The sequence below is a fragment of the Myotis myotis genome, unplaced genomic scaffold (genome assembly GCF_014108235.1).
Source record: "Myotis myotis isolate mMyoMyo1 unplaced genomic scaffold, mMyoMyo1.p scaffold_m19_p_16, whole genome shotgun sequence".
Taxonomy (NCBI): Eukaryota; Metazoa; Chordata; class Mammalia; order Chiroptera; family Vespertilionidae; genus Myotis; species Myotis myotis.
In genome coordinates, this window is record NW_023416320.1 from 47,299,884 (window position 1) to 47,307,449 (window position 7,566).

General features: G+C 40.7%; 1 long non-coding RNA gene across 1 annotated transcript; it reads left to right on the top strand.

The window, feature by feature from the left end:
* The first annotated feature begins 302 nt into the window (after positions 1-302).
* Positions 303-6,103, top strand: LOC118671026. Its single transcript, XR_004972563.1, has 2 exons — positions 303-485; positions 5,094-6,103. It is a non-coding gene; the product is annotated as an uncharacterized LOC118671026 (long non-coding RNA).
* The last annotated feature ends 1,463 nt before the right edge of the window (positions 6,104-7,566 follow it).

The following is a 7,566-nucleotide window of genomic DNA, read 5'->3' on the forward strand; positions in this document are numbered from 1 at the left end:
TGTGCAGGAGGCAGCTGATCAGTGGTTCTCTGTAGAGGGCCGCCAGGGAAGCACCTAGGCATTTTCTTATAATTATTGTCAGCTGAACTCAGAGCTTAGGCAGAGCCACGCCCTGGGAACATGCTTCCCCAATAAGGCTGGACATGTTAATCAGGCAGGAGCGGAACTAGATAGGTAAATCTAGGGCTTTAAAATAAACCTGCTGTGTGGCTCAGCCGCTTTTTGCCGCCTCTCCATCAGAGAGGATGGCGCCCACCTGGCCCCAGCTTAAAATCTATTTTCGCGTCTTGGTCTTTCTTTAATTTCTTAATCCCCAGCTCCTCCACTCAGCAAATGGACTGTTTCCTTTTCCATGCGGGACATGGAAAAGAGAGAAACAGCCCCCCACATTTGGCGCCCCCCAACAGGGACTGAGTACGGAGGCAAAAGAAGAAAGCGAGGGGGTCACTCCCAGAAGCGTGTGCACACAGATTTAAAGGAATAAGGTAAGGGGAGTGTATTGTTGTGAATTGATATGAAATAGCCAGGTGTAAAACATGGGTAATCCTCAAAAAATGCTTTAAACTATGCTCTGTTAATTGTAGTCAAAGTCTTGATTTCTTTCTTAAGCTTTGTTGATGAAACCTGGGAAAAGGTTAGAAAGCAGTTGTGTGACCAATACTCAGCAAAAAGTCCAGAGAAAATTCTTATTTTAATTGGTGATGGCCTTGATTTGGCACAGGAGAGTTTAAGAATGTCTAAGTGGGGTGCAGCCACGGCCTTACAGCCTGGAGTGGAAGGGTGCGAGTCTCTAAGAATACCATCTGCACGTCCTCTGCCTCCATGTATAAACTACTTGTAACCAAGTAGAAAAGGATTAAAGGAATTTCTCAGGAACTGCCGATGATTCTTTATCTTAAAAAATCTTTTCTTTCCTTAAAAAAATAAAAATAAATAAAAATTGAAAAATAAATATAATAAAAAGAGTAAATGCCAGACCATTACTGAATCTTCCCCCTAAGAAACGAGGTGGGGAATCTCACGTGGCCATCCAATATGGACGTCACTCCCCAAGAAAGCCACTTCTTCGCCTCATCTTCGCCATCTTTATCTTTTCCAGCTAATGACTTAAAGCTTTTACAAATTCATAAATGCATCTGGGATTTCTGTGCACATGTAAAGGGAGAAGGCCAGTTTAAAAACGAGTGCGCATAGTTTTGAGCTGAACTTTACCTTTTGCTGTGTACAGAATAAAAACCCGAGACTGTTTTGGCCTTAAAAATGGCGGAGATGAACCTGAGAAAGAAATGCAGGCTGGTTTCCCAAGGCGATCTAAAGTAGCTCTTTTGAAATTTCCCGCCCTGAGGCAAGTACCACCAGGAAGTTGATAGTCAAGCTTACATGTGAATAGCTATGGTTTTGCTTCTTGACTTCCCCAGCAGGAAAATTGTGACCATTTTTAAGTTCAAATCATCGAAAAGTATTGAGATTTATAATATTGAAATGTTGATCTGAGTATGCCTAGTATGAAGTCTAGATGATAGAAGTTAATCTATTAATTGAAAATGCCTTATATTTTATTTGAAATGTATCCTTAAATGTAAAAGTCTCTTTTTTTTGCCATTAAAAAAGTTTAAAGTTACACCCTTTTTTTAATGGAGGGAGGGGTAGACATGCCCTTCTCTTAGCATTCAGGTAATCCAATTCCCGCCAGCAGCCATCTTTAGGAATGTTAATTTGCATTTCAATGGCTACACCTTTTGCTAGCTACCTTCCCAGAAAAGGTCAAGCAGCCAAAAGGTGGCTCCTTTGAAATCAGCTTTCCACCAGTAGTCATTTTGTAATACCTACAAGTTCGCTTCTCAGTTTCCCCGCACAGAAAAAATATGGTTTAAAGTTAATTATTAGATTTCAATATTTATTCTTAAAAATATAAAAGTGTAGTCAATCAAAGAACTGCTAATATTTGACTTATAAGCTCTGAAAGTTTAAAGTGCAAATTGAATCGGGAGAAATTAAATATCTAATGTATAACTAGTTTTTGAAAAAATAAAGTGTGTTTTCTCTTAAATGATTAGGAATTCAAAATATGTTATGTCTTGGTCTGATTTAAAAAGAGGATTAATTTTATGATCTCAACTGAAAATTTTTTAATACAAAAACCAGTTTAAATTTGATTGATATTCTTTAAGATAATTATAGAGGGTATATACAGCTAATGAGATTTCTGTTTGTCTACAATATAATGTTGGCCATCTATCTTTTAGGGGTTTTGGTTTGCTCTATCAAAGAACAGTGTAGATAGCTGCCACTTTGAGCTGCCTGACTTGGCAGCCACCATGTCAGCCACATGGCTTACCATGCCCCTGGGGGCCGCCATCTTGAAACAGCAAAAGCCCCTCCCTCTGATTTAGTCAAACACCAAAGGAGTGTCTGCTCACTAAGGTAGGCTGGGATTTCAGGGGTGGAGTTTTAAGGCGGAGTTTTACTGCGGAAATGCAGATGGGGCAGAAAGTGTGCTTGCCTCACGAATTTATTTAATACTATTTTTAAGAAAATATTTTTAATACTTAATAATTAGCGATCACGGTCTTAATATAATTTCAGTGGTATGATAGACCAATTTTTAAGCAGTTGGCTTATAAGGGCCGACAATAGAGCTCGTATTTCTTAAAAGGCTTGTAGATAAGAGACATTTTTAAGTCATCTTAAATTCTCAGTAGAACCATAGATATACATATATCGTAAACAAACAAAGAGTAATAGATTCCATGGTCAAGACTAGATCATATTATGTTGAGAACTGCTTTTAAATGTTGAAAATTTTTTAATTAGATATGTATTTGACAGTTTTTCCCAAGTGCAATATTTCAAAATATAATATGCTTGGTTGCATAAGAAATATCTTCCAAATAAAAGAAAACATTGATTTATTAGTAGTAATGTCTTTATTTAAACTAACAAAAGCACCACACCGCTGCATTTTAAATTAGGCTGGAGGTGGGGCAGCGTTTGCACCTCGTGTATCAGACATAAAATTACTAAATTTACTAATCTTTGTAAGCAATTGAATCCTAGTAAAGTAAAATTCTTCTAAAAAGTTACTGAAGGCTTCCCATGATCCCTTTGTATATGTAAATAAGTTGAAAGGGAATGCTGTTTAAAAATATTTTAAATTTAATAAAAAGGAGAAATTTTAATATTTTGAAATATCTTCCACTAATATTTATAGGATAATCTAATGATTTGCTGTTAAAATACCAAATCTGAAAATAAGTACAGTCACCATAAATGTTTAATGACTTTGACTTGAAATACATGGCCTTGCGGCACTCTCAGTCAAGATCCAAGAAATAATCCTCTGGGTTACTTGGTGTAAAAGAGAAAGATTTTTCTTTTTTAAGTTGAAGTTCTCCAAGTGTAATCCAGCAGAAAGAAGACAAACCAGACAACCAACAGCTCAGAGACCACCTGGGGCATAGTAAAGTGAAGTATGGTAACAATTAACTCAGGTAAAAACTGTAAGTTTCATATTGGTCTTAGAAGGCACAATTTTCCTTTACCTGGGAAGGACAGCACAACTATCCCAAGGTCAGAGGGCTCCAGTTAGTGTGTCAACTCAGTGTTCTGGAGACCCAAAACTGTAATTTAGATAATATGCCTAAGTTTAACCTAGGTTACCCAAGGACTCTAGATAATGTATTTACCCAAAACTGTAATTTGGATAGCATGCTGTCTCTGCTTCTATAAATTGCATTTTTTTGCAAACTAGGTTCCTCATTCCAAACCTCTAGACAGCCCATTTAAAATTGAATTGTCATGACCTAGAACAAAGAATATTCTTACATGGTATTATTCTACAAGTTTCATTAATAATTTTGATGCTTTAAAACAGTATATTGTGCATTTATCCCAAACAAACTTACAAATTCTTTGAATGTTTGGCAACAATTTAATATTTAAGGACATAAAAGGATTTATTCCCTTCCACTGTGTGGAAGGCCCCCTGGGAAGGCACTTAAGCATTCTGTATTGACCTCTCTTGCCCTTTTTGCCAAGAGGATTTCCTCTTCTCACAATCCAATTGTCTACAGCTGTTATCTGAGCTCTCCATTCAAACTGAGATCATGAAAAGCTGGTACCATGGATCTGTTTCTTGCCCAATGGCATAAGTTGGGCCCTCTCTGGAAAAGAAACCTGGGTTCCCTATGATCAATGCCTGGGCCCGGCCAGCAGGCGAGGGGATCCAAAGGCAGTTGGTGGGCATGGAGGCCAGAGGGACATAAGTTAACAAGGAGACAGAACTAAACCTCACATCACCCTACTTGGCCCAGAGATGGCTGGTAGTCAAAGACGGGTAAGACCCCACAGGGTGGGGCGACCTAAGACAGGCACAGTCGGGGGCCAGTAGGAGAAAACTTGGGGTTCACCAGAGGTGGGGCACAGATCCTCACCCCCCACAATGGTGCAGGGGCTTGAACACTCGCCCCTTCTGAGGAAGGTCTCCTGTCCCCATGGCTGCTTCTTGCTTCCCATGCCCAGCCCAAATCAGGAACCAAATAACAGAAGAGACTTGGCCCAGCTGAAAATGGTACCCAGAAAAATGAAGGCTTAGTTTAACAGACTCTAAATTTAAATCTAGCCTAACAACAGAAATGCTTAAGCCTCCTCAAGGATGTAAAGTGATCCTTTCAATTAATATTTACAGTGTAAATTAAGATTATTGTTAAAATATTAAATTTGACAGTAAAATAGTTGTTTTCAAATTAATTAAATTTGGCTAACTTTAAATAAGTAATTATTCAAAAAGTATTAACCAAAATTTTCATTTTGTGGTAAAATTGCTTAACATACAAAAAAGTTAGTTATCTAGACTGCATTATATATTTTCCAAAAATCCTCCTAATTAAATAAAAAAAGGGGGGGAGATAGTGGAAAAATGCCATGTAAGAAAATAGATCCTATAATTAAATTAAAATTTTTTCATTAGCGAGACACCCAGAAAAAACACAGATTATGTCAGGGAAAGCCAGGAGAAGATCATTTCAAAGAAAAAATCCCAAGTAAGGTTTTTCCTTTAACCTTTGGTCGAGAATATGTTTGTATATTTTCAGAAGAACAGCTTCCAGGCCATGTGGATTCCTGCAACAACAGATCCCAACTGACCAGATTGCTCCAGCCACAAAGACAGGAGAGACAGTTCAGAGATGGAGATGGTGAAGACGCCTTGTCATGATAGCAGTCAGCACCTGTGCATTGCTGCAGGTTGCCCAGGACCAAGAGCAAGGAAGAAGGAGCAATGCAGCCAATTCGGGTGCCAGAGCGTTACATCCGTCACCACAATGGACTCAGACATTCACTCAAAAGGACTAAGTACTGCCCTAATGACAGCAAAAGGGAAGAAAAAGAAAACTGAAAGATGCAAGGGACTGTTGTGCCAATATGAAGTCATCTGAAGAAGTTAACGACTGAAGTGCAACAGATTGTGGAAAAGCAAGAAGTTGAAGCTACTTCTTCAACATTGTTCCTGCTCATGCTAGCATCTGTTAGCTGCCAGTCTTCTGCAAAGTCTTGCGCAGCCAAGTCCAAGGACTCTGAGTAAATATACACCAGCAGCAAAAGAGACTTTTTTTCATTTAGTAGCAAGAATGTTAATATGTCCATAGTTCTGATTTCTCATATTGTTGTTTTGCATTGGCATTGTTTTGTTATTATTTAATAGCCAGTTTTGTTCTTAACGTTCAAATTTTGAAAATGATAACATGTATGTAGTTTAGTATTTGCATTGTTTGCAATTGTTTTAATTCTAGAGCCCTACTATTAATGTTTAAAATTTTACTTTTATTATAGTAGCTTAAAAAACAAAAATGGGGGAGATGTAGAGGGCCGCCAGGGAAGCACCTAGGCATTTTCTTATAATTATTGTCAGCTGAACTCAGAGCTTAGGCAGAGCCACGCCCTGGGAACATGCTTCCCCAATAAGGCTGGACATGTTAATCAGGCAGGAGCGGAACTAGATAGGTAAATCTAGGGCTTTAAAATAAACCTGCTGTGTGGCTCAGCCGCTTTTTGCCGCCTCTCCATCAGAGAGGATGGCGCCCACCTGGCCCCAGCTTAAAATCTATTTTCGCGTCTTGGTCTTTCTTTAATTTCTTAATCCCCAGCTCCTCCACTCAGCAAATGGACTGTTTCCTTTTCCATGCGGGACATGGAAAAGAGAGAAACAGCCCCCCACAGTTCTCTCTCACCATTGATGTTTCTATTCCTCTCTCCCACTCCCTTCCTCTGAAATCAATAAAAACATATTTAAAAAGGAAAGAAAGGCAGCTTGGGTGGTTGTTTGTAGGATGGGTTGCAGGGACTCAGGCTAGAGGCAGGGAGAGGGGGTTGGGACTGACCCCATGAGAGACTGAGAGGCGTGGAGAGGACGGCAGCTTCCGGAGCTGCTCAGAAGCTGGAACGACCGAGCATAGGATCAAACACATTTTGGCCATCGGCAACTGGGAGGCATCGGAGACCCCACTTCAGGTCTCCATCTTGCACACCTGGATGAGTGATGGTCAGGTTCACTGCGGTGGGCAACTCAGAAGACAGAAACCAGGCTTTGGGCCACGTTATACTAGACTCTAGTAACTAGAGTGACTGTGGGCGTCCAAGCAGGTACTCAGGTGGATGGGGAGCTCAGTGCATGGGCTGGGGCCATCAGGCAGGTGCTGGCCGGCCTCTCGACCACCGGCACTCTGTGAGACGCCCACCTCAGGCAGCTCCCAGGCCGGCGCTCAGGAGACAGGAGGCAGGAGCCCACTTCAGTGAAGTATCAAAAGTGTTCAAATTCACAGAAACAGATGATGGGCTTGCCAGGGGTCCAGGGGCAGGGAAAAAGGGAAATTGTGTTCTGATGGGTACAGGCTGCAAGATGTGAAACTTCCAGAGGTCCATTCACAACCACATGGATAGACTTACCTCCACTGACCACTTACACATGGTTGAAATTATAAATTTTATTATTTTTTTATCCTATATAATAAAAGGCTAATATGCAAATTGTCCCCTCAACCAGGAGTTTGACCTGGAGTTCAACCAGGAGTTTGACCAGGGGGCGGGGCTGGCCAACCGCCTGAGGCCCCTCCCCCTGGCTGGCCCAGCCCAATTGGCCCCAATCAGGGTGGGCCAGCCAGACCCCACCCATGCATGAATTCATGCACTGGGCCTCTAGTCACAATAATAAAAGAAGACTGGGGGTGGGACTCAGGAGGGGAGGAGGTGGCCCTGCCACAATCCTATGCCCACGCTAGGAGAAGATGCTGCCCTATGTGATGCCCTGTTGCCCCTTCTCTCAGGAGGGTTAAGTTGGAACAGAGAGTTAGTATTAAACAGTGTGAATCAGGAACCTTCAAAATGTTTATGCCCTATGACCTACATATGGTCTTCCACTGCCTGAAATCAATGCCCCCCCAAACCCAAAAAACATTGGGGGAAAGGTCATTGAAAATATTAGATATAATTTGTACACTAAGTATTCAGTATTAGAAAACAAATAATTAAACATAGTCGAATACCATACAACTGTCATAAATCTTTACAAAG